The sequence below is a fragment of the Nicotiana sylvestris genome, chromosome 10, assembly GCF_000393655.2.
Source record: "Nicotiana sylvestris chromosome 10, ASM39365v2, whole genome shotgun sequence".
NCBI classification, from domain to species: Eukaryota; Viridiplantae; Streptophyta; class Magnoliopsida; order Solanales; family Solanaceae; genus Nicotiana; species Nicotiana sylvestris.
In genome coordinates, this window is record NC_091066.1 from 73,322,458 (window position 1) to 73,349,282 (window position 26,825).

A 26,825-nucleotide genomic window follows, 5' to 3' on the forward strand; every position below is an offset into this window, starting at 1 on the left:
TGAGTCCATGATTGTGGTGGTCACATGGCTTTATTTTGCGTCTTAAATTGATACACTATTTAGTTTTTATTAATATTTTCAAATGGTGCTTATATATTGCGACTTGTGTATATATAGTACTATTAAAAAAAATATTTACATACTCGATAGATAAGGAAATCTCTGCAAAGCGTCACCGACAGGATCATCTTATTAAAACTTCCCACAATAATAATTCTCGTGGGCGACATCAATCTTACAACTCACTACTTTACACATGAATAGGGGTGGCGCAAATGGGCAGGTCGGGTCAGATATTATTCGGGTCAAAACGGATAAAGAAAAAACGGATCAATTATCCGTCCGACCCATAGTTAATACGGATAAAAATGGGTTAACCGTCGGATAATATGGGTAACCATATTATCCATGAATTCTTGCATATGATCACTTTTGGGAGAATTCTTAGTCTCCCTAACTTGAGGAACCCCCAATTTGAGGCTTTACAAATATAAAAGTTTGACCCATTGGTTATCTATTGGTTGCCTATTGGTTGATAATATAGTTCTTATCCATATTTGACCCGTTTTCAAAAAGTTCATTATCCAACCCATTTTTTAGTGGATAATATCGGTGATTAGCTATTTTCTTTTAACCAGTTTATTACCCCTGCACGTGAATGGTAAAATAAGAATTTTCATCGAGGAAAGTCAAAACATAAAGAAATAAACAAATAAAAAGACAAAAGAAATTTATCATAAATTGCACGTATAAAAAAATAATAATCTATCTATGCAGTAGTATTATTTTCCAACACTAGTTGGTTCGTGATTTCATTCACATCTACTACTTCCTTGCCTCATCACTGGCAAAAAGTGCAAAAAATAGAATGAAAAAACAATGAAGAGACGTTTTAGTATTATGGAAAATGTTGGATCCATGATAACCCAATTCCTTGCCTGGAACATTCTTTCACTAGAGATGCAAAACCCTTGCAACACAAAGAACCACATGACTTCACATGAAGGTTTTAAACCACATGTAATATAGTAAAAAATGAGCTCGTGCATTATAGCAGATACCACAAAAGTATTCACAGTTGGCAATATTTTTGGTGTATTTTCATCACCAACAAAAAAAAATACTACTACTCTTGAGTAAGGTTTCAAGAATTGGATCATAGATAGCTAACCTCAACATTTTTGATGAATAACGATTCCATCTTCTACCCCAGAAATCTTGAAAAGATGTAGCTAAATATAGCTGCTTAAAAATCTCCTCTACCTCATACTTTCAATTTACTGTATTAATTTTGAGTGGAAAAATGGATATGAGTATAAAGTCAATGGATTTTTTGCAATTTGAAAGAGGACCTCTATTGAAACAGAAGAGGATAAGTTTGAAAGAAGTAATCCTAGTTAGGAAGAAAGACAAAATACCTCTAAGGAATGCAAATGAGAAGCACCAAGGGAAAAAATACAAAAGGTAAAAAACAGGTGCAAGAGCAAGTATTCTTGGTGTGCCTTTTGGGAGATTTGAAACCAAGAAATAAGTGTAAATTAGTGCTAAAAATAGAAGGAAAAGTACAAGGAAAGGATTTTTGTGACGACCGAAAGGGTCATCACTTGCTTTAAGTTGATTTCCGTATCTCCGAGGCTATAAAAACCTTATTAGAGTCGCTTCGATTTGCGTGCGCAGTCCGAGCGCGTAGCTGGAAAGCTTAAATATGAAACTCTGTGAAAAATGCTAAGTTTTGATGTTAAAATGAATAAATTTGACTTCGGTCAATTTTGGGTAAACAGACCCGGATCCGTGATTCGACGGTCCCGGAGGGTCCGTAGGAAAATATGGGACTTGGGCGTATGCCCAGAATCAAATAACGAGGTCCCAAGCCCGAGAAATGAGTTTTTAAGTGAAATTGTTTTCAGAAATTGTTTAAGGAAATTTGAAATGAAAACTGATTAGAAAGCAATGATATCGGGCCTGTATTTTGGATCCGGCGCCCGGTACAGGTCTTATATATGACTTGAGTCATTCTTGTGAAATTTGGTTAAAAACGGACGTCGTTTGATGCGATCCGGACCTTAATTGAGAAATTTGATGTTTAAAAGAGTTTTGAGAAATTTCATTGATCTCGAGGTTTAATTCGATGCTCGTGATGTTATTTTGGTAATTTGATTACACGAATATGTCCGTAGGATATTTTTGAGGTTGTGTGTATACTTGGGTTGGAGTTTCGAGGGCTCGGGTGAGTTTGGAGTAGGTCCCGGGATGCTTTAGGCTTAAAAAGTCAGATGTTGCAGGTCCAGGAAGTTGCAGGTCTCTGAACCCTTTAGTGTGGTCCGCGAGAAATCGCGTGCGACCGCGGAGGGGCCAGCCCGGCTGCGGTCGCCTTTGTGCGGAGCGCGGTGGAGGCTGTGCGGCCGCAGTCGCTTTTGTGCAGTCCGCACAGGGTGCTAAACTACAGGTCTTTAGGGAGGCCTGTGCGGCCGCGGTCCATTTGATGCGGTCCGCACAGGGGGTCTGAGAGGGGTATAAATAAACGGGAATTTCAGTTATCTTTCCCTTCTCAAAACCCCAAAAATATAAGAGGCGATTTTTCAAACAACCTTTCTTCTCCAAAACGTTGGTAAGTGATTTCTAACTCATTTTCTTCACTCTTTAACATCTTTTAACATGATTTCAACTTCAAATCAAAGATTTTCATGGGGAAAATTGGGTGTTTTGGGTAGAACCTAGTTTTTTTTCTAAAATTAGGGATTTGGACCTCAATTTGAGGCCCCATTTCAAAATAAATTATATATTTAAATTCGTGGGGGAATGGGTAATCGGATTTTGGTCCGAACCTCGGGTTTCGACCACATGGGCCCGGGGGTGATTTTGACTTTTTGGGTAAAACTTTGGTAAAACTCATTTTCATGCATTGGGGTTGATTCATTTAGCACTTATTGATGTAATTAAGTAACTTGTGACTAGATTCGAGTGGATTGATGGTGGAATCAAGGGGTAAAGTTATAATTGAGGCTTGAGTGGTGTTCAAAGCTTCGGGGTAAGTGTTTGGTCTAACCCTAGCTTGAGGGATTAGGAGTTGAGTCATACTTGCTACTTGCTTCTTGTTGAGTACGACGTATAGGTATGGTGACAAGTATCTATACGTTGGTGTCAAGCATGACCGTGGGTCTTAAATTGAAAGTTGTTGGGTTCTTGAATGACACTTTGTATGCTTTAATTAATGATCTTCTATGATTGAGCATTTCCATTAATTGAACTGAGTACCAGCTAAGTGAGATTGGTTATAGCTGATTCTCTCTTGCCGGGATGACTATTTCGATATTGTTGTTCCCTTACCGGGAAATTTTTATATTGTTTTTGTTCCCTTGCCGGGAAGTTATTATATCACTTATGTTCCCTTGCCGGGATTTCTTGTGATTGTGTGATGAACTGTAAAAGGGAGCGGGTGGTACACCTACCACAAGATAATGAAATGGGAGTGGGTGGTACGCCTACCACAAGATAATGAAATGGGAGCGGGTGGTACGCCTACCACAAGATATTATGAAATGGGAGCGGGTGGTACGCCTACCACAAGATATTATGAAATAGGAGTGGGTGGTACGCCTACCCCAAGATATGATGAAATGGGAGCGGGTGGTACGCCTACCACAAGATATGAGAAACGGGATCGGGTTGCACGCCTGCAAAAGATGAAAATTGAAAGTGAAAGCTGTCTTTACTTCTCTTTATTTGTGTTAGAAGTTATATTGTTAGCTTCCTTATTATTTCTTGTTATTTTGTTTTGCCAGCTACCCCCGAAGCATGTTCCCCTTCTCTAATTGCTTATTACTTGTTACTTTTCCGTCATATGTTATATAACTGCACAGGTTTATCTGGAGTCTGGTCCTAGCCTCGTCACTACCTCGCCGGGGTTAGGCCAGACACTTACCAGCACATGGGGTCGGTTGTGCTGATGCTACACTCTGCACTGTGTGCAGATCCCAAAGCAGCTTTCGGACAGTGGTTGGAGGGCTTCCTTAGTCCAGTCGGAGACCCAAGGTAGACCTGTAGGCGTCCGCAGGCCCTGACGTCTTCCTCTATCTCTATTTCCTATTTCATTTCCTTTGTTCAAAAACAGTGTATTGCATTTTTTCAGACCTTGTATGTAGAAACTCTTAGACAGTCTGTGACACTGTGACACCAGGTTTTGGGTATTTGAGGTTTTAAAAGTTGTAATAGACGTAACCTTAAGATATTTCATGCTTATCTTCCGCTTAATTATTTAAAGTTCTGCTGTTTTTATGTTATTGCTTGTAATTGTTAAAAGGAAGTAATTTGGTAAGAAATTAGATAGTTATGGGTTGGCTTGCCTAGCTCTCATTAGTAGGCGTCATCACGACTTCTTAGGATGGAAAATTCGGGTCGTGACAATTTTCCATTCTGTTTTTCCCCTTTTTGGAACCTTTTCCTCTTTCCTGATTTGGAGAACTTCCTTCTATGTACCAGATAGCTAGCAATTCAATGAATACATCCTTAATGTTAGCCTACCTGCAGCCTCAGCGCTCTGCCAAAGTACCCATACCTTTAAATGCTGGCGATTTCGAACTCAATAATTACTGGCTTACTGCACCAACGCAGTAAGGGGTCGTTTGGTAGGGTGTATAAGAATAGTGTTGAATAAGGTGTATTACTAATGCATGGGTTAGTAATGCAAACATTAGTTATGCAGAGATTATTTCTTATTCATTATTTGGAGTGGTGTATTAAAATTAAAATGCATTGCATATTTTTTAAGAAAAATAGTTGTTTACAAAAATGCCCTCCATATTCTTTAGCTTTAAGAGAGTTTAAGGATAATTTTGTCTTTTACCATGCTAATGCATGCATTAATAGCCTTGATATTACTAATACCATGGTTTGCTATGCATTAACTATATATAAGATAATACCAAATGTGAGCACGTGATTTTTGCCCTACATAAAAATAACTCCTAAAAAATAGACCAAAATAATTTTTTATTGTTTTTAGGAATTTTTCTTTATTTATTTGCATTTCATGCATTTTAATATTTTTAAATCATAGAAAAATCCTAAAAAATGTCATTTTTACATATTTAACTTTTAGTCTTTAAAATTAGCATTTTTTTTAGTAAATTAGTTGTTTTAATGTTAAAAATAAATAAAAAAAATTAATTTCTACAAAAATAGATTAATTTAGAATTTTAATTAATTAAAGGAAAAGAAAAGGGAAAGATAAGAAAAGAAATTGAAGAAAAGGTTTAATTGGATATTGGGTTAGTTCTTGTATCCAAATCAGGCCCAAAACCTTCCTACCCGGCCCAATTCCCATGACCCAATTCCCTTGACCCAATTCCCTTCATTAAAACCCCCATATACCTAGACCTAAAGGGGAGGGGGACGGACTCTTTCATTAGATCCAAGTGGCGCACGAGAACAAAGAAAAATGGAGATGCCCATTTCTCCAGCACCCAAAAACGCTGTTGCTTCTTATCCTCAGCTCACCCCTCTTCTTCTTCCTCATTTCTGACCTAAAAAGCAATAGAAAACCATCAGACTCTCTCCCTCTCCAAAAATGGACGATTGAACCCTAGCAACTCCCTCACAATAGAAACGACACTCTCCTCTCAACAACCAAATCAGACCCTGCCCTTTAGCCCCAAGAAAAACAAAAAAATAACTTTAAAAAAAATGAAGGGAAAAATCATAGAAAAGAAGGTTACAGGAGCTGTTTTGATATCGGCTGCAATACCTCGCCATTGCTGGGGTTTCGAGCAGTTTTCTTTGGCTGGGAATTGAAGCCGCCCTTTTGCTAAGCTCGCTTTGCTGAGACCCTATTTGTTTTTTTTATTTCTGTTTGCATGCTGTTAAGGTACGAATCCTTGTTTCAAACAGTATGGATGCTATTTTGCTATAATATTGCTAGGTTCTGTTGTAGTCAGTCATCCCTATGTGTAAAATGCTTCAACGTTAAATGCAAACTTGATTTGGTCTCAATTACCTCTATATGTGATGTACAGTATAGAATTTTGTGTAAATATTATTCTGAAAAATTATTACTGAAACATCTATGTTCTCCATTAATGACAGCTCGTTTGAATTCCGGGCCTGTGAAATTGTTTGTTAGATCTGCAAAGTCGTCTCCAATGGATTTGTAGTTAAATAGGAAGTGAAATAATCTACTTTTATCTAGCAGAGTATTATGGCGTATTTTCCAACAAATAGCTTCCAGTTCTAATTATATATTCTAGCTACATATCTCCAAGTCGAAGCTATTTCGTTGATTTCTTTATAAAAGCATGATGTTGTGTGTTTCATATTGTTTGATATCTGATTTTAATTACTCGATTAAATGAGGAGTTTGAACACACATGGAGTTAATGGCCAACTGTTTCATGGAAAGTTTGTTTGTTTCAATGATCAAAAGTGTTTCATGTGGTATCTTTGTATTTCTTAATTTTAGCAATATTAAGTGGCGGTATTTTTAGTGTTAGTTAGCATTTGTTTTAGTTTATTTATTGTGACATGATTGAGATTTGTTGGATTTTGGAAGATGTTTGACTATGATTAGATCAGTTTGAGGTTTACTCATATGTCACAATTAATCTCCATAACTCTTGGCAATAATCTCCAAGATTAGGAAAATAATCCAAATGCGCTAGTTGCTTTAGGCACGATTAATAAATCATTGTGACTATGGGTACGGTTCCCGTGACATAGTTACGATGCCTAATTTTCAAATTCGGGTGTGCATTTCATGTGACCCGATTATAACAACTTCGAATAATAAAGCCCTATTGAAATAATTTGAGGTGTGCCAAATAAAACTTCAAAATACATGTCCTCACTTAATTAATTTGAACCTTTAGAAATCAAGATGTGCCATTAGCGAATATTTCATGGCCCTCGTAAACTTGAAAGTGCGTAGTTGCTTTAGGCGCGTAATTTAAATTACTTTCCTAAACTCGGGTGTGCATTTCATATGACCCAAATCCAAATCTCAACAATGTTAAATAAAATATGTCGCGGACCGCGGGTGCATTTCATGTGGCGTGGTTCAAGACGTATTAGATGACGTTGAATCTTCCTAAAATTAATTAAAAGCGGTTAATAAGTTAAAATTGCACCATCGGTTAAAACATGTATTAAAATCAGATAATAGGCCGATTATAATAGTTTAAGCGACCGTGCTAGAACCACGGAATCTGGCGGTGCCTAACACCTTCCCTCGGGTTAACAGAATTCCTTATTCAGAATTTCTGGTTCGCAGACTTCAAAAGGAAAGTCGAATTTTCCTCGATTTGGGATTTAAAATAAACCGGTGACTTGGGAGACCATAAATTATTCCAAGTGGCGACTCTGAAAAATAAATAAATAATCCCATTTCGATTTATGTTACTTTAATTGGAAAAACTCCCTTATACTCTCTTCTCGGGGGTGGAGGTAAAAATGAGGTGTGACAGCTCTGGCGACTCTGCTAGGGAAAAGAACCCAGAACTTCTGGTTCAGGGTTCAGAATTCGAGCTTGGAATAATTGTTATAGTTGGCTTTGATATTGTCTGAACTGTATATAAACTGCTACGAAACCTTTCTCTTCGCAACTTTGGGGATGTGCACGCTGGCGTGACTCCCTATTCTGTTAGTGTCATACCTTGAAATAAGAAAGAGGCTCGGACAAGTTACAAAGCCGGATGGCCTTTTGGTTCCCGGTACGTAGCCCCCTCCTCGGCTCGAGTTGTCCGCTCGGGTACACAAGTCTAGAAATATACCCAGGTTTTTAGCTTAGAATAACTCAGCCTCATGTCGGCTCCCTATTAGGAACATTTGTTTATATCATGTGCATTTGACTTTGGGGACTCAACACAGGAGTTGGGTCCGTCTAGGACAGGTGTACCCAAATTAAAAGACCATCCTGATGCATCTTACGTGCTACTTGCGTATTTGTCTGTTTCGGCTTGCATGTTGACTGGCTTCTAGAATAGGGAAAGAAAATGAAAAAAAAGATAAAAAAAGAAAAGAGAGTGAGGGGTAGGTATTTGAAATATCCTAAAACTCTGCCGAAATTTTGAAAAAAAGAAGTCATTTCAAAATAAGTTATATTTTTCTGTTCCGCCAAAAATGGGTGAACTACGCGGGTCTGATTCTCACCGGATGTGAGATACGTAGGCAAACCTCATCGGTTCCGGCCCATAATTTTCAAAAAATCCAAAAATATTTTCCTTTACTTCTTCTCTAGAAAAGTCTTTTTTTTAGACCCCAGTTTTCAAAAAATCCAATAATATTTTCGATTACTTGCTTCTTTAGAAAGCCTTTCTCTTAGACCCTAATTGTTTTTTTTTTTAAAAAATATACAAAAATATTTTCTTTTAGTTTCTTCCAAAAATCCAAAAATATTTTCATTCTTCTTTCAAAATTGAAAAAAAAATCAAAATTCAAAAATATTTTCTTTTTTTTAGAAGCATTTCTTTCATAAATTCAAAATAAAAATCCTAAAATATTTTCTTTCTTCTTTAGAAGTTTTTATTTTGAAATTCCAGAAAAATATTCAAAAAAAAATCTTTCTTCTTTAGAAGTCTTTCTTTGCAAAAATGTTGAAGAAAAATCAAAATCCAAAAATATTCCATTTCTTCTTTATAAGTCTTTCTTTGGAAAAAATAAAATAAAAATTCAAAAAAAGTTAGTTTATTTACTTTATTCATGATCTTCCCGAACTAGGCAAGATCTGATTCATGTTCCCACATGATACGTAGACAACCCACATCAGGTTCGATCACCATTAAAAAGAAGTGAAAAAATGAAGAAATGAAAAAATATTGATAATAATAAGGACCGACTGAGTCCATTCTAACATGTTTTTTTTGAATTGAAGTTGAAGTGGTCGGTTTGTGGTAAGCTGGAAACACAAGATCCAAGGAAAAATGATAACTGACATCGAAGCTGTTACAAGGGCTCAAGAGACTCAGGGTCAAAGGGTTCAATAAGAGTCTACTGTGTTTGAGAAAAATAGAATACTGAAACAGCAAATGACCGAAATGTGTCAATCATGGGCCAGTGGTCAAGGACAGCCTCGTTATGAGTCACAATTTGCTACACAACAAGAGCAGTACCACTCTCCTGAGTACCACTCGTACTCATTTGATCTTCTTGCAAACATTGAGAAGCCTGCCCGAAAGATGGTACAGGAAGAAATGACCCAAAGAGTGAAAAGCTTAGAACAACGGTTGAAAAACATGCAAGGGTTGGTAAGTCAAAAGTGTGTTGCCTTCAAAGATCTATACATGTTCCCCGATGTCCACTTGTCTCCTGGTTTCAAGATTCCCAAATTTGAAAAGTATGATGGACATGGAGACCCCATAGCCCACCTGAAAAGGTATTGCAATCAACTGAGAGGTGCGGGAAGAAACGAATAATTGTTGATGGCCTATTTGGGGAAAGCCTTACGGGAGTAGCATCCGAATGGTTTTTGGATCAAGACACATCTCGCTGGTACGTCTGGAATGACATGGAACAAGCCTTTGTCAATCAGTTCCAATACAACATTGACATTGCCCCAGACCGCATTTCCCTTTCAAACCTGAAGAAGAAACCAAGTGAAAGTTTCAGGAAATATGCCATTAAATGGAGAGAGCAAGCAACTCGAGTTAAGCCACCCATGGACGACCACGAGCTAATCACTGTCTTCCTTCACGCTCAAGAGCCAGATTATTTTCAAAACATGATGTCCGCAGTGGGCAAATCCTTCTCGGAAGCAATCAAAATGGGAGAAATGGTAGAGAGTGGTCTTAAGACAGGCAAAATTATAAGTCAACCAGTTTTTAAAGCCGCAACTCAGGCTGTCCGGGTTGAGTCTGATAATTTTAGCGATACAAATGAGAAGGTTGAAGAAATCATGATGACATTAGGGTCGAGAAGAGGTCCCAGGAGAATATCTCGAAGGCACAGCCTCCTCAAGTTTTCCATGACTCCCCTGAGCAGTATTATCCACCTCAGAACCCTCAATACTCTGTCGCTCCACCTCAGTATGTTGTCCAGCCACCAAAACACCCCAGAAGGTGAGCACGAGCATCATAAAATCTCCAATAACCTCCACAAAATTTTCAGGTGCCATATAACCCACATCCAAGCCAGAGGTATAAAGGGGTACAAAGGTTGAAAGATAATTTTACACCAATAGGAGAGTCATATGCAAGCTTAGTTGAGAAGTTAAAACATTATGACATGATTGCACCTATTCCTCCAAATCATGTGGACCCACGTGTAAGAAACTTTGACCCTTCTAAAAGGTGTGAATACCATTCCAATGCCTAGGGGCACAATGTTGAAAGCTATCGGGATTTGAAAAGAGAATAGAAAGGATGATCAAGGAAATCCTGATTGTGATCCAAGACAATGACACCCAAAATATCCTGCATAATCCTTTACCTGCACATCATGATGCACACTTTGTGGGGATGATGCCTGGTGACATGGAGTATGAGAATCCTCTCGGGAACTTGCTAGCTGAAGTTAATGATGTTGAAATTGGAGAAGGCTCTGCTGATTCTGATGAGCAAATTTGTGGCTAAATATCAAGCCTAGCAATTGAAAAGTCATTCCCTCCTCACTAGGAAGGAATCTTGGTAGCTTGTTTTGATGTTTTTTCTATTATCTGGGTTATTTCAGGGTTGTGATCTAGATTTTATTTATTTTATTGAGTCAAACCCTTCTATCCATTCTGTTTGTGTGAGTCTTGTCTGTCTATTCTGTTGCTATTTTCATTATTCGGGTTATTTTAGGGTTGTAACTCGTATTTTAGGTTGCTTGTTTTAGTTGTAAAACCCTTTCATCCTTTACTCAATAAAATACAGCTTGTCCTTTTGTGTCATTCTGTTCCTAGTTCTTTTCTCGCTAGTTCTAATGACATGACATGCATGCGAAAATTTTGGCCAGATCTTAGGAACTGATTTAATCTGGAATCCGATAACTAAAAAAATATTTTTGAGGATGAATAAAGAGTTGGAATACTTTGGAACTAAGGTCGAGTAAAATTCACCTTCAAATCATTGTGAAGATCGGGATTGAGGATGTTTAATCAATTGAAGTTTGTTGAAAAGTTTGTCACTAAGGGATGAAAAAATGTCTTGTGACCACGGCACACCAAGAAGACAGACATGTTCGTCAATGCTGTGATCGAAAAAAGATAGCATGTTTGACGTTGTCGAGGTTGGGAGGCCCTTTTTCTGCTATCCACACACTGTATACCCTTTGTTACTCCTTTTGAACCTGTGTTATTTTCTTTGACCACCCTCTTTTGGAATCAAGTTTAGAGTCAAAGAGTCAAAAAAAACATGAAAAAAAAAGAAAAAAATACATGTCCCAAGAGTACAAACTGGGACAATTCTTAGAAAGTTCAAGTAAAAAAAAAGATTTGTCAAAGGTCCATGCTCTTAAAAAAAATAGAAGCTAGGGCAACTTGTTTTGAAAACAAGAATAAAAAAAAAGAAAAAAAAAGAAAAGGAAAATGAAAAAAATTAGTTAGGTCAGATGTTTGAACTACGTTCGACCTGATTCCTTAAAAAATAAGGATATGTAGGCAGCCTCACGGTTCGGTCCAACTAAATAAGAATTTAGAAGAAAAAGAAAAAAATAGAAAAAATCCAAAAATCCCTAGTATCTGAACTGGGGCAAAGATTTTATTTCACTTTTGAAATAGTCGATTCCAAGAGTTGTAAGTCTAAAATCCTTCATTTTGGGCCTACTTTGAATCTTCATGCCGACCCTTCTTTCCAACCCTATCCAAAATCCTTCCAAATAAAGACCTCCCGATATGACTTCAAGAATGCCAAGAGAAGCATGCAATGAGCAACGGTTGTCACGCGACATAGAACACTGTCAAGTTGTTCACACAAGAAAGCAAAAGAAATAGAAAAAAGTGAGAGAGTCTTACAAGTGAAAACCCTCACGGGCACTGTAAGGCGACGGTAAGCAGAGATGAATAAATGAGAGAGACTTGTTGGTGAAAACCCCTCGGGGCACCACTAGTCGAAAGTGAGTCATGAAGCTGATGCAAAGAATTGGCACGAACAAGCCCAACTTTAAAGGTCATAAAAATGGTAAAATGGAAGATTGAATTAGTTTGATAGATCGGCCATTAAGTCCAAAATGCATGTCATGATCATTAAGGCTAGTTATTGGAGAAAAAAAAACCTTCCTTCTATCCTTCCCGACATAGACATTTCTTGTTAATATTATTTCTTTGCATCATTTGTGTCCTTCCCTTTGAGTCAGTCCTTGTCAAAACAAGCAAGAAAAGATTTTAAAATCTGCTACCAGCTTTTCAATTGCATAAAGCAAATTTGGCCAGCACTCAGTTATTACTGTCAACATGCCTTGAGGATTCATGCAAAGGCTCCCCTTAAAGACTCTTGTCAGCCTACTTGGCACAAGCAAAGATAACTGGTGATTCTCTCCGACAGACAAATTACTCAAAAGTAGGAAGTCATTCAAGATATCGGAAAAGGTCACCTAAGCAAAGATCTCCAATTGGGATAAGGCTATTTGAGCTGCAAATACAAATGGTACTGGTGTTAAACAATCAGAGTTAGTGCAGAACAAAGGTCTTTTGATACCGACTTAAGCTGATTGAGCAGAAGCCAAGCTGCCCAAGACTCAAGGCCACAAACCGACCACTATTTTCAAAACTGACAAATTTTTCTTTGTATGAAACAGGAACAAAGCGGTGTAAGAAAAGTGATTCAAAAAGAGAGAAAAAAAAGAAAAGAAAACAACAACAAAAAAAAGAAGAAAAAGAAAAGACGAGAAGAGCCGACAAAAGGAAGTTTCTCAACTCTTTGTCTTTATTTGTCTTGCTAATTATGCATAAAATCTTGCCATTGATTTTCGTATTTTTCCTCCTAGGATAAAAGTCCTAGTCTGATGGATTCCCCCCCCCCCCAATATCTTAGTCTGATGAATTTTGCTCCTAAGATAACAAAAATAGACCCAGTCTGATGAATCTTCTCCTAGGATCAAAATCTTAGTCTGATGAATTTTTCTCCTAAGATAGAAAACCTAGTCTAATGAATTTTCTCCTAGGATAGAAATCTTAGTCTGATGAATCTTTCTCCTAAGATAGAAGACCTAGTCTGATGAACATTCCCCTAGGATAGATGTCTTAGTCTGATGAATTTTTGTCCTAAGATATAAAACCTAGTTTGATGAATTTTCTCCTAGGATCAAAATCTTAGTCTGATGAATCTTTTTCCTAAGATAACAAAAAGAGGACCTAGTCTGATGAACTTTCTCCTAGTAAAGAAATCTTAGTCTGATGAATCTTTCTCCTAAGATACCAAAAAAAGACCTAGTCTGATGAATTTTCTCCTAGGATCAAAATCTTAGTCTGATGAATCTTTCTCCTAAGATAGAAGACCTAGTCTGATGAACGTTCTTCTAGGATAGAAATCTTAGTCCGATGAACCTTTCTCCTAAGATACCAAAAAAAAGAAGTAGAAAAGAGACCTAGTCTGATGAACTTTCTCCTAGGATTAAAATCTTAGTCTAATGAATCTTTCTCCTAAGATAGAAAATCTAGTCTGATGAATTTTCTACTAGGATAATAATTTAAAAAAAAAAGGGAAGTCTGAATTTTAAAAAAAAAAGAGAAGAAGGGGGTCATTTTTTATTTTTCTTAAGATTATCAATGTTTAGTTTTCTTGAAATCAGGGGGGCCCGCCTGGAGTATAGGGTCAGTTTTTACTTTGGTCAAACTTAGTTTATAGTTTTTCGCAAGCTCAATCACTCTTAGGAGACGTACATCCTAGTCTAGTCTTTAGTTTACTCATCATTTCATTAATAGTATAAGTGGTTTACAATATTTCTAACAACTCACAAATCTTCCTAGTGCAAACTGGGTTAGAAAAATTTCGTTTGTTTTGTTGGTTTTGATTGCAGGCACCCACATGGAAAACAAGGGAACACAGAAAGTTTCAGCAATCAGGCGCCCACCTGGAGAACAAGGGAAAATAGTTCAAGTTTCGAGGGAAAACAGTGTCGAAGGAAGACAACTCGAGTTTCAGAGGAAAGCAGTTTCGAAGGAAGACAGTTCAAGTTTTAGGGAAAAATGGTTCAAGGTGCAAGGGAAAACAGTGTCAAGTAACAAGAGAAGATGGTTCAAGTTCAGCAATTAGGCGTCCACCTAGAGAAAAGAAAAAACATCTTAGATTACAATTCAAGTCAGCAACAAAGGAATTTCACGTGGAGAGTACGGGTCGACAAAGCAACAGGAACTGCAAGATCAAGTTTGAAGATATAGATAAGATTCTTGTAATGCATAGATCATAGTTTAGTCTAGCTTCTTTTATTTTGTCATGGTGTAATAAGGAGTTCAGTAAGCAGTAGCAGAAGCAACAACAACAGTGAAATCACAGCTTCATGGTAGTCCCAGCTACCGAAACTTTCCGAACTACATTGGCCTGATTTCTTTATAGCCAAGGATATGTAGGCAACCTCGGAAGCATGGTGCGGTCAAATCTTTCAAAAATGCTTCCCACGGAATATTAAAATGGGCAAAAATTGCTCGTATCCGCTCACTTTATCTTTGCACGAAAACTCGTCGTGTTTCCGAACAAAGAGGGGCAGCTGTGAGCACGTGATTTTTGCCCTACATGAAAATAACTCCTAAAAAAATAGACCAAAATAATTTTTTATTGTTTTTAGGAATTTTTCTTTATTTATTTGCATTTCATGCATTTTAATATTTTTAAATCATAGAAAAATCCTAAAAATTATCATTTTTACATATTTAACTTATAGTCTTTAAAATTAGCATTTTTTTTAGTTAATTAGTTGTTTTAATGTTAAAAATAAATAAAGAATTTTAATTTCTACAAAAATAGATTAATTTAGAATTTTAATTAATTAAAGGAAAGAAAAGGGAAAGATAAGAAAAGAAATTGAAGAAAAGGTTTAATTGGATATTGCGTTAGTTCTTGTATCCAAATCAGGGCCAAAACTTTCCTACCCGGCCCAATTCCCATGACCCAATTCCCTTCATTAAAACCCCCATATACCTAGACCTAAAGGGGAAGGGGACGGACTCTTTCATTAGATCCAAGCGGCGCACGAGAACAAAGAAAAATGGAGATGCCCATTTCTCCAGCACCCAAAAATGCTGCTGCTTCTTATCCTCAGCTCTCCCCTCTTTTTCTTCCTCATTTCTGACATAAAAAATAAGAGAAAGCCATCAGACTCTCTCCCTCTCCAAAAATGGACGATTGAACCCTAGCAACTCCCTCACAATAGAAACGACACTCTCCTCTCAACAACCAAATCAGACCCTGCCCTTTAGCCCCAAGAAGAACAAAAAAAAACATAAAAAAAAAACTAAAGGAAAAATCATAGAAAAGAAGGTTACAGGAGCTGTTTTGATTTCTGCTGCAATACCTCGCCATTGCTGGGGTTTCGAGCGATTTTCTTTGGCTGGGAATTGAAGCCTCCCTTTTGCTAAGCTCGCTTTGCTGAGACCCTGTTTGGTTTTTTTGATTTCTGTTTGCATGTTGTTAAGGTACGAATCCTTGTTTCAAACAGTATGGATGCCATTTTGCTATAATATTGCTAGGTTCTGTTGTAGTCATTCATCCCTATGTGTAAAATGCTTCAACGTTAAATGCAAACTTGATTTGGTCTCAATTACCTCTATATGTGATATATAGTATAGAACTTTGTGTAAATATTATTCTGAAAAATTATTGCTGAAACATCTATGTTCTCCATAAATGACAGTTCGTTTGAATTCCGGGCCCGTAAAATTGTTTGTTAGATCTGCAAAGTCGTCTCCAATGGATTTGTAGTTAAATAGGAAGTGAAATAATCTACTTTTATCTAGCAGAGTATTATGGTGTATTTTCCAACAAATAGCTTCCAGTTCTAATTATATATTCTAGCTACATATCTCCAAGTCGAAGCTATTCGTTAATTTCTTGTAAAAGCATGATGTTGTGTGTTTCATATTGTTTGATATTTGATTTTAATTACTCGATTAAATGAGGAGTTTGAACACACATGGAGTTAATGGCCAACTGTTTCATGGAAAGTTTGTTTGTTTCAATGATCAAAAGTGTTTCATGTGGTATCTTTGTATTTCTTAATTTTAGCAATATTAAGTGGCGTTATTTTTAGTGTTAGTTAGCATTTGTTTTAGTTTATTTATTGTGACGTGATTGAGATTTGTTGGATTTTGGAAGATGTTTGACTATGATTAGATCAGTTTGAGGTTTACTCATATGTCAAAATTAATCTCCATAACTCTTGGCAATAATCTCCAAGATTAGGAAAATGATCAAAATGCGCTAGTTGCTTTAGCAGCGATTAATAAACCATTGTGACTATGCGTGCGGTTCCCGTGACATAGTTATGATGCCTAATTTCCAAATTCAGGGGTGCATTTCATGTGACCCGATTATAACAACTTCGAATAATAAACCCCTATTGAAATAATTTGAGGTGTGCCATGCCAAATAAAACCTCAAAATGCATGGCCCTCACTTAATTAATTTGAACCTTTAGAAATCAAGATGTGCCATTAGCGAATTTTCCATGGCCCTCGCAAACTCGAAAGTGCGTAGTTGCTTTGGGCGCGTAATTTAAATTACTTTCCTAAACTCGGGTGTGCATTTCATATGACCCAAATTCAAATCTTAACAATGTTAAATAAAATATGTCGCGGACCGCGGGTGCATTTCATGTGGCGTGGTTCAAGAGGTGTTTTAGATAACGTTGAATCTTCCTAAAATTAATTAAAAGCGGTTAATAAGTTAAAAAATTACCATAGGTTAAAACATGTATTAAAATTGGATAATAGGCCAATTATAATAGTTTAAGCGACCGTGCTAGAACCACGGAATCTGGTGTCACGACCCCAAACCGGCCTGGTCGTGATGGCGCCTCTCGTGAAGACAAGGCCAGCCGACACAACACTCACCTTAACCCTTTAAGCATTAAGAGTCATTTTTAAGTCTTTAAATTAAACAATGTTTCATAATTAAATCCTAGAATAACAATGCGGAATAAAATACCAGCCCGACATCGGGGTGTCACTAGTCATGAGCAACTATCAGGGTCTGAATACAACAAAAGTCTAAAAATGTACTAAATACAGTAACAACCATGAGGGGAAGGAAGCGGTGTTGCGAACGTCATGCAGCCACCTTGCTAACTCTGATGACTCCGCGGCTGAGCTATCAACACCCGCTACCGGGTTCCGATATACATGAATCTGCACACGAGGTGCAGGAAGTAATGTGAGTACTCCAACTCAGTAAGTAATAAGAGTAAATAAAGGCTGAGCAATAGGAAACAATTTATCCACATTTACGTTGGGTTCAATAAACACAACTGGCTTTCAAATCATAATACGAGTCAATCTTCCCTTTTAAAATCCAGCTTTGAGTAAAAATCATCTTTGAAATACCTTCCAACAGTTTCAGTAGGGTTTCAATACCATTTAAAATAATAATAGAGATTAAAGTCATAATCGGCCCCTCGGGCAAAACAGTAATCACAAACACTTCATAACTTGAAAATCTCAGTGGAAATAACCAATGTCAAATCAGTGATTAATTTCTGAACATCTCATAAACCCCAGTTTAAATAAAAGTTGTTTTAAAACATTTGTGCAACTTTCCGACAGAGGCTCAATATAAAGATGAGTGAAAACAGTCAATAAATCAACATATTCGATAGAAACTCATTTTAAGAGGAGTGAAATCAATAAGTCCATAAACAGGACTCTCAGGCAAAACACCACTCATATGCATGTATATATCTATCGCCCCTCGGGATAGCCTCTCTGTCACTCGTGACTCAACTCTTACCAATCAGTACTCGCACTCAGCATACACGCTCAATTGGTACCATATAGTAACCGTTGCAGCGTGCAGCCCGATCCGTATATCTCTCACAATAACTGAAATCAAAGTAACCGCTGCGGCGTGCAACCCGATCCATGCATCGTTGTGGCGCACAGCCCGATCCATATAAATAGTCGACTGCGCTCACTGGGGGTGTACAGACTCCGGAGGGGCTCCTACAGCCCGAGCGCTATATTGATGCGGCGCAGCCCGATCCATATAAGTATCGCTGCGGCGTGCAGCCACATATACATATATATACATATACATATATATATATATATATATATATATATATATATATATATATACATATGCGGCGTACAACCCGATTCATAGATATATAATTTCTCACAACTAGGCCTTCGACCTCTCTCAGTCATTAACCTCACCATCAGACTCTCAGTCTATCTCAGTCATCAATCTCACAATCAGACCCTCGGTCTATCTCAGTAAAACAGGGAACTCAGCCCAAAACAATTTCCACATGTTAAGAATATAGTGATAAAGCCAGATTTGAGCAATAAACAGGTAAAACATGACTGAGAATATGCTTTCAAACAAATAGAGTGAGGAAAGATAGTAAAAATGCCCCTAAGGGTCTCAACAAGTCGGCACAAGGCCCCAAACATGGCATACATCCCAAAAATATAATAATGTCAAACAATTAACTATCAAATACGCATTAAAATATTCGTTCGGGATGGACTAGGCCACAATCCCCAGCGGTGCTCTACCTCACGCTCATCATCCAGCGTGCAAGTCACCTCAAAGTAACACAACGACGTATAATCTGGGGTTTCAAACCCTCAAGACAGTATTTAAAATCATTACTTACCTCGAACCGGCTAATCCTCTAGCTCGCGATGCCTTTGACTCTCAAATTGACCTCCGAATGCCTCGAATCTATCCACAATAATTCGATTCAGTTAATAAAAATTATAGGAATTAATTCCATATGAAATTCTACATTTTCCATTAAAAATCCGAAATTGCACTCAAAATTCGCCCGTGGGGCCCACATCTCGGAACCCGACAAAAATTACGGAATATGAAACCTCATCCAACCACGAGACCAACCATACCAATTTTACTAAAATCTGACAACAACTCGATCCTCAAATCTTCAAATTAAACCAAGAGGGTTTTCAAGATTTTCCTAACTAAAATCACCAATTAAATGCCAAAACTAGTAATAGATTCGGGTAATCTAACCAAAATTAAGTTAAGAACACTTACCCCGTTGTTTTCTCTGAAAATCTCCCGAAAATCGCCTCCTCGTGCTCCAATTTGGTAAAAATGGAAAATGGGACGACTGTTCAATCCAGTACCGTTCACCCCGAGCTCCAATCCGGACTGTTCACACTGTTCTCCCCGAGATCCAATCCGATATTGTTCACACTGTTCACGGGGTACTATTCACGGTACTGTTCACGCAGGTGCGGTCACTATTCACACTTGCGAAAAATGCAGAAACTGCCCAGAAAATTGCAGCAGCTTTTCTTTTCACTTAAAAGGCTCTAACTCCATCATACGAACTCGGAATTTGATGATTCTTGCTCCTATGAGTCACAAATAATAATACAAACATAGCCCTTCAGTCGAAACTCAATTCGGAGCTCATTTGCTCAGTTCAATACCCATTTCGCTCGTTAAACAATTAACTCATGTTTCGTGTCAAAAACCCAATCACGACTTGATGAAATTAGACCAAACTTTCCAGATCAGTCCTATAATTCATTATCAAAATTCCGGAAGTCTCGAAATCAAATTTCGATCTCTAGAACTAAAAATGGGTCTTTGGATCATTACATGCTTATGCTCAAAACGGCAAAATCTTCCAAAAACTTTTCCAAAACTTATCCGAGACTCTTGGGACCCCGAACAAACATGCCAACACACGCCATAACATAATTCAAAGTTTTTCCAACCTTCGGAACGCTCAAAACAACATCAAAACATCAAATCACCCTCGGATTCAAGCCTAAAAATTCCAAAACTTCCGAAATCTGAATTCGATCAAAAAGTCGACCAAACGATGTCCAAATGACCTGAAATTTTGCACACACATCACAAATGACATAACGAAGCTACAGCAACTCTCAAAATTCCATTCCGACCCTCGGATCAAAATCTCACCTATCAACCGGAATTCGCCAAAATATTAACTTTGTCAATTCAAGCCAAATCCTTCCACGGACTTCCAAAATGCATTCTGATCGTGCTCCGAAGTCATAAATCACCCAACGAAGCTATCCAAATCATAAAATTTTTTATTCGAGCTCATATACAAATAAGTCAACTCTTAGTCAAACCTTTCAAATTCAAAGCTTTCAACTGAGATTGTTCCTTCAAATTCATTCCGATTTTTCCTGAAAACCAAAACCAACGATCTACATCAGTCATAATACGTTACACGGGGCAAGTCATGCCCGAGAACTGGCGATCAAAGTGCAAAAGTTCAAAACGACCGGTCGGGTCGTTATATCCGGGGGTGCCTAACACCTTCCCTCGGGTTAACAGAATTCCTTATTCAGAATTTCTGGTTCGCAGACTTCAAAAGGAAAGTCGAATTTTCCTCAATTTGGGATTTAAAATAAACCGGTGACTTGGGATACCATAAATTATTCCAAGTGGCGACTTTGAAAAATAAATAAATAATCTCATTTCGATATATGTCACTTTAATTGGAAAAACTCCCTTATACTCCCTTCTCGGGGGTGGAGATAAAAAGGAGGTGTGACACCAAATAGAGTGTATAACTAATGCTTGTATTAGTTATACGTAGGTTGAAAAAGTGTACCAAACACGGTATTACTAATACACAAAGCTAATGCATGCACTATTTTCTCTACTGCACTTTATCAAACAACCTCTAACTATCTCTAATGACACAATATACATCTATGAAAAATTTCAACACATACATAATATATATTGAAATTGTTGGGTTTTTACTAACGGGTGCGAACGAAAAATGGAAGCGGCACCTCTTGAATCGCATCTCTTCATCTCACCCTTTCATTGTCTATAAATTTAGAGGCTTGGCCTAAAAAAAATATACATGAAAAATTTGAAAACTTCTCCCATTTTTCTACATTGTTGCATTGTTTACCAAATAAATAAAGTGTCAAGTGTGATTTGCTCCGTTTGTTGAGTTCGCTGAAGTTTTGTGATTTGTAGTACTGTTATCACATAATAGTTAGTATTATGTTCTATCCTGGAAGAAAATAATCCAAAACATTGGGCAACATTGAGGGAATTAAATTTCTTAGGGACACACAAGCAACTTGTGGTCTCAGAATTATTTTACGATTTGTTTATTAAACTAACATTTCTTTTTCTTTGATTTCTAGTTTCGAACACAGATTATCAACAATCTTAAGGAATTTAAACGATATGTTACACATTAATTGGTTCCTGTATGCCGGCCTCATGTCGAGCAATTGACACAACAATTTTTTATAATTGTAAAAGTTGGACCTAGGATTTCTTACATCCTTTTTCAGTTAAGAATTTTTGGTGTTTCCAATGTGTGAAAACAGTGTTTACCCTAAAAATTGGATAACAATTAAATTTGTAAGTAGTTTTAAGAATACATGGATTAATTTGGCACAAAGCGATAAATTAAGAGTTGCAATTTAAATGAACGATGATAAAGTAAATCCAAACAGCACAACTTGACAGTTACAGTCTTGGCAACTCAGTCACGCTTGAACTGGACGCAATTTTATCAATATCAAGATACAGAAGAACAAGAGCTTAAAGAAAGAAATTAAATAAATACTGCTTTGGAATGCGTGTTACCCTCCCTTTTACAAGTAATCAGACCTCCTTTATATAGTAGGAGAGTCATATTTTAGGTACTATTCTATAAAAGGTAAAAATCTCCTGATTCGCTGATTTGCCGGTTCCCTATTGATACGTGCCGAGATTTCCACCGTAATACCCGACCGGTTACGGATATTTTGGCCTCCTGTTATTTCGGTCTTCTGTACGTTATACCGATAATGTTTCCTCGAGCTTGTTCGTGGTCAGCGTCGATTTCGGGATCATGGACTCAATGTTCTCGAAGAGGGGCATTCTGACCTTGTGTTCTGGTTCGATGTAACTCGGGGTCGATCTCCAATCCCTCAGGTTCTGAACTCGATCTGTAATGTAATAGACGAGCTCGATTTCGATTGTGTACAAACACATTGGAGCGAAAGGGGATCGACACTAGAGATGAACATGATTTTTTCAAGAATAGCCACAATTAAAAGGAGTTAGTGAAGATAAAGTCACTGGAGAAGAAGAAAAACTGAAAACTACATATTGCTTTAAGAGGACTGGGCACTTTCAAGGGACATTGTGATACTTTAAATTTTAAGGAAGGCTTAGTTCCCTCTAAGGGTGTTAAACGGGTGGGTCGGGCCGGGCCGGGTTGCTATTTTTTGGACCCGTACGGGTTACGGTCCGGGCCGGTTACGGGTTTGGGGCTTAACGGGTTTAACGGGTTCGGGTTCATCCGGGTAAAAATTGAACCGTACGGGTTACGGGTTGAGGGGGTCGGGTCGGGTCGGGTTTAGTGTATTTTTTATTTTTTTTTGTATTTTGTATAACTATTGTAAGTTATATAAATACTTTGTATTAATTTAAAGATTACAAGTTATATTAATACAAAAGTATTAATATAAATTGCAAGTGCTACATTTATTTCAAAATTAAAGTTTGCATTTAAAAAGTAAATTAACAAAAAATAGTAAAACTAAATTTTCATGCATAATAAATTAACAATACTTCAAATTAATCTAACAAACTAAAACATTAAGCATAAATACGTCTAATAATTTTAAAATAACACAAATTGTCTTAAAATCTTAAATACGAATTTCTGGAGGACGCTCAAGACAATACTTGATATGCCTCCTTAAACTGCATGTGCCAGACTCTGAACGAAAATTTAAGACTTGACCACAGTTCTTGCACTTTACTTTCTGACCTTCTTCATTTTCTTCTACCACCTCAAAGTGTTGCCAAACATATGAGCGTACTCTAGAATTACGAGGCATGATTTAAATTGAATTGAGATTTGAGAATTGAGAATTGAGAATTTGAGATTGAGACTTGAAATCTTGAAAATTGGAGAATGAGAGAAATTGAGATTGAGAAATGAGAGTTGAGTGAAGAAATGAAGAAGAGGGGGTGTATTTATAGTTTAGAGAAGGTTAATTTTGTAAATTGAAAAAAGGTTAAATTTTAAAGAAAAAAGAGGCTATTAATGCAATTAACCCATTGGGCAACGGATCCCTGCCAGGTCTTACCGTTGCCAACGGTTAGTGGGCCCCACTTAATTCAAAAAATTAAAAAAAAAACAAAAAAAAAAAAATTGTACCGGGTCGGTTTAACCGGTACACGGTATTGTTCACGTGGACCGGGTTTGACCGGTCCGGTTAACCGTTACCAAAATTTAAACGGACCAACCCCCTCTACCCCTCCTACCCAGCCCCACCCAGCCCCCTATGTACCGGGCCGGTCCGGTTTCGGTTTTAACCGGTCTGGACGGGTCAACCCGGCCCGTTAAACACCTTTAGTTCCCTCTACTGAATGCAATGAGAGGACTTCTTTAGCATACAGTTGGAAAGATATTATCATCGAGCACTCATATCAATTTGTGTATGGGTCAAAATCTGACCATAGTGGTCATCCCCCAAGAAGAATGACAAGGGGTCGACCAAGATGTAATCATGCCCAAGGAACGAGATAGCAAAGAGCACCTCGGCCATCGTTGGGGTCGAATCGTCGAAAGCGTACATCATAGAATAAGCACGGTGTTCGAGCAACGACGAAAGGTACAACCGTAAGAAAGCACGTCGGTCAAAGACCATTGGATAAAAAGGGAAAATAATTATATATATGGGGAGAGAGAGCTCAGATGAGGGGGAAGAAAAGAAAGGAGAGCAACCACAACAGAGGAAAAAAGAGGAGTCCCTCGTTTATCATCACTTACTTCTTTTTCCTTTCTTGGCTCCCTCATTTCGGATGCCTCTCTGCTCTAGATGTAAGTTCATCTCTCATGTTTGGTGTATGTTCATCTTATTAATAAATCTTATACATTTCTACTCTTGGTTATTTCGCACTTAATATGCTTGGATCTGAAATAAATTATGTTTGGCTAAGATTTACCTTCTTTATTATCAATAATTAGTTTGACAAAAGAGTTTTAAACCTTTTGCCCAAACAATTTGGCGCCGTCTGTGGAGATTTCTTAGCCAAATTTCTTAGTTTTTCTCAGATCTAAAACCGGCGAAATGCAACCACCCACTCAAAAGAGTGGTAAATAAATCTCACATGCTAATCTAGATCAGGCTGCTACATAAAAGTATGAGTTATAACCAATATCCACGCAAAACCCACATCTCGTCAGTAGCGATAAATTTAGCATGATATACGCACGTTCAAAACATAATCATGGTCATCTAGCATGACCACATCCCCATTTGACCCATTCACCTTGTATATTAACCCATGTTCCCGCCCTTTATGAGAGGACGACAGCCTGTTGCGCAGTCATCTGAAAGAATGACCACATCCTGCCCTACTTTCACATTCCCCCACACATCGGATGGTCCACGAATGAATTATAACATGTTTCCCTTGTTGTAAGTACGAATTGAGCGAGATCGGACCAGGGCTCAATTTCAACACTGCAGTAAGTGAGGTGAGCCCAACCCATACAAAGCTTAGACACTGCTAAAAAACGGAGTTGAACACGGCCGCCGAATCTAAAACCACCATTCCATCAACCATTCAGACACAAAGCAGAGCAAGCAACGCTACAAGGCCGACCCCTCTCACCGACCTGTTGGATCGAGGTACAGAAAATTTTATTTTGGTTTATCCTCTATTGTTGGTTTAAACAGGAACATGAGCGTTGTATGGGCAAGCGAACAATGGAGCATTCCAACTAGAAACAATAGAAGGAAAACTACTACAAAACAACTAGAATGTCGCCCACCTCAAATACTTCAACTTCTGAAAAAGGACGCCCCGCAAATCGTACTCTTTTTCCCTCACCCGGGTTTTGTCCCAATTGAGTTTTCTCGGGGAGGTTTTTAACAAGGCGACAAGGGAGACGTCTCGAAGTTCAAAGCATAATTCATCGCCCAGCCTGCCGACGATCTCTCCGGGCCAAGCGATAAAGGGACTAGATACATGGAAACAACCCCAATAAATGTATGAAACAAACATGTACAACACTCCCCAGTGAGTGAAACAGTAACATTTCATATTTCCCGACGTCATATTCTCTAATGCGGGCAAAATTAAACAAACTGGGACTTATCTAGGAAATACATTGTATTCTCCAACGCAAGAAAAAGTAAATAAACTGGGACTTACCCAGGAAACGCATCGTATTCTCCAATGCAAGCAAAATTAAGCAAACTGGGAATCACCTAGGAAACGCAGAAGTTAAGCAAAACTGGGACTCCCCTAGGGAACACCTAAAATTATCCAAAAAAAACAAAACTGAGTACGCTAGGATCCACAAACAATATGGTGGTCTGTGATTCTCCAAAATCTGACAACGAAACAACGGGTTAATATTTCGACCTTAACTCGAAATAACACCCCTACGACCAAGGGCCATCACCAAAAAAAGAATTCGACCTCGCTCGAATCACGACGGGTTAATACTTCGACCTTAACTCGAAATAACACCCTTACGGCCATCGCCAAAAGAAGAATTCGACCTCGCTCGAATCACAACGGGTTAATATTTCGACCTTAACACAAAATAACACCCCTACGACCAAGGGCCATAGCCAAAAGAAGAATTTGACCTAGCTCAAATCATATAGATTACCATTCCGGTCTTACTCGCAATAACGCCTTTGCGGCCATCGGTCATCGTCAAACAAAAAAAATTTGTTTTTTGTTTCCCGAACTTGTACAAATAAGTTAGAAATTGATTTCGCTCCAAATCCAGATTCGACCTCGCTCGAATACATATGAAAAGGGCGACTTTGCCTAAATCAACAACTGAATTCAATCTACCTCGAATGATTCAAGTCGAAACTGACTTCGTCAAAAACGACGAATACTAATTTAACCTATCTCAAAGGGACATTAAGAACCAAAAAGGAGTCATGAAGCTTTAATTACTTAATCGCTTCCCAATGGTCTGTTCCGGGTTTGTTTAGATCTGCGACGAGTTCAGCCACCACCTCCGGGTCTGAGTTTGAATCAAGGATGATTCCGCCTGAAGCAACAAATCAAAAGTTAAGCTCGCCCAAATATGCAAATCTGAAGGTCTACGCCAGAGCAAAAAAATGTAAGGCAAGAGGGAGAGAAATACAAAGGACGTACAACGACGAAACAATCCTTTTATTTATACATTTGTGCAATGGTCGTACCCTATACACGGCCAGAACCGGCCCAGTACAAGAAAAAGAACAAAGCAAAGAATAAAAAAAACATAGACTAAGGCAACAACTTTTCACTCGGCGTCATCGCTGCCATCCTCCCCATCATTATCTCCATGAAATTCCTCCTCAGCATCCGCATCCTCGCCGGCATCCAGTGTCGCATGGTCGTAGCCGCAGTTGACACGAGCCTCTCGTGCCTTCATCCGAACTCCTTCATAAGCGGCCTCGGGGATATTGCCTGCCTCCCACAAACTCTTGTATATGTCCCGTTGAGCCTCGGCATGAACCCAAAGCTCGTGCAAGTGGCGAGGAGCAACAGCAGAGGCAGATTCAACTTGGGACAACAATTGTGCCTTTTCGGCCCCAAGTACAGCGACCCAATCTCCCAAGTTTGAAGCTTCCCGATCAATTTCGCCAATGCGCTCTTCGAGTCTCGCCTCCCTTAGCGTGGCCGTTTCCCTCTCGGATTCCTGCTCGGATTGAAGGACGCGGATAGTGTCCTCCAACGCCGCCGCCCTTGCTGAAGCTGACACCCGATCAC

At 38.2% G+C, this 26,825-nt stretch overlaps 1 pseudogene; it reads right to left on the reverse strand.

Annotated features, from left to right (window-relative positions):
- Positions 1-812: 812 nt before the first annotated feature.
- LOC104218295 (acyl-CoA--sterol O-acyltransferase 1-like) lies at positions 813-25,767 on the reverse strand (annotated as a pseudogene).
- Positions 25,768-26,825: the final 1,058 nt, after the last annotated feature.